We start from the raw sequence: 1521 nt of genomic DNA, 5'->3' as shown, positions 1-1521 counted from the left end.
AGAGAGAGAGAGAGAGAGACAGACAGACAGACAGACAGCTGTGTTTGTGATCTGGAAGCAGATGAGATGTTAACATCCTCTATCCAGGTGTGACTTAGTATTTCCCTAAACAAGAAAGGAGTTTGGGAGGCAAGTTTCTCTTGTAGGTGTGAACCCTGTGAGGGCCAGAACTATTTTTATTCTTTTCTTCTCTCACCATTGCACGGGATGGAGAAGAGAAAAGCTAATTTATCCCTAGTGTCTCCCATATGCCAGGGACTGTGCTAGGTACTTTACGTATGTTTTACTATTAATTCTCACAACAATTCGGTAAAGGAGATATTAAAATCCCTACTTAATAGAAGAGAGAACTAAGTGTCAGAGAGACGAAGAAATTTGCCCCAAATCATAGAACTAACAAGTAGTAGAGCCAGATTCATTCTTTTTCCAAAGCTTGTTTTCTTCCTGCTCTTTCCCAGGAGGTGACTAATAAATATTTATTAAAGGAAGATGGAGGAGGCTACATATGTGAGGATGGTCCTTTACTTTCTGGTCTATTTCATCAACTTCTTCAGAGTTAGATCTCTAGTTTGGTTAATTTTTAAAAACTCTTTTTACCTGACAACCCAAATCCAATTCTTTTTAGTATCTGGAGAGTGCCTCCAAGTGATTGGGGTGTGTGTGTGTGTGTGTGTGTGTGTGAGTGTGTGTGTACATACACACACACTAAAAAAATAAGTCAATCAGTTGTGAATTTGATCTGAATAAATATCCTGAGGGAAGACTCAGGTCTTAGAAGAAAAAAACTGAGGTGCTGTGAGGTGAAGAGGCCCAAAGATATGTTAAAGCTAAAAATGGTCCTTTTTTTCTTCCTTCTTTGATGTTTGGATTTGGCAGTGATCCGATTTAAAAATTAGGGGAGCTCAGCAGATGGTGTGATTTATATTCACATATAAAATGCTTTTCCCAAGTGATTTGTAGGTCCTAATGGGGTTTTAAAGTTATAATGGCTGTGATTATTTTGTTATATTTTATAGACACATAGTGTTTGGTCATCCCTGATTGATTTCTTCTTATCCTAAAAGCGGCAGAGACAAGAATAAGCAACCCCATTTAAGAGATGGGGAAACGGGAAAGGAGGAGATGATTAAAAAACAGATTTACCTTGGGAGGCATCAGCACAGGTCACTGAGGCCCTGGGAGCCCAGCCTGATGGAATTTAGTTCATTCTCAACAGAAACAGATATTACAGTGGAGGTCAGCAACTGACAAGTACCAGCGGCAAGATTTGGAGCTTCCTGCTGACTGATGGGCCTCACCTTTTCAAATGAATTTTCTTTGCTTATATTAAGTCTCCTCAGACAGGCTTTTATTGGTCTCTGCGAAGTCAGAGAGGTTAGACTTTTCTGTTTGGAACTTAGGATAGTAAGTCAACCTGCAACTGGGCTTCTTAATTAACATCTGGAAGAGAGAGCTGTTACTTTGGAAAACCCTCAAGCTATTTCACAGAGAGGGTAAATGGGGATGCTGTGAGGTGCCTAC

The sequence above is a fragment of the Pteropus medius genome, unplaced genomic scaffold (genome assembly GCF_902729225.1).
Source record: "Pteropus medius unplaced genomic scaffold, Ma_sr-lr_union100, whole genome shotgun sequence".
Classification (NCBI taxonomy): domain Eukaryota; kingdom Metazoa; phylum Chordata; class Mammalia; order Chiroptera; family Pteropodidae; genus Pteropus; species Pteropus medius.
The sequence above is the reverse complement of the archived record's forward strand: the minus strand, read 5'-3'. Positions refer to the sequence as shown.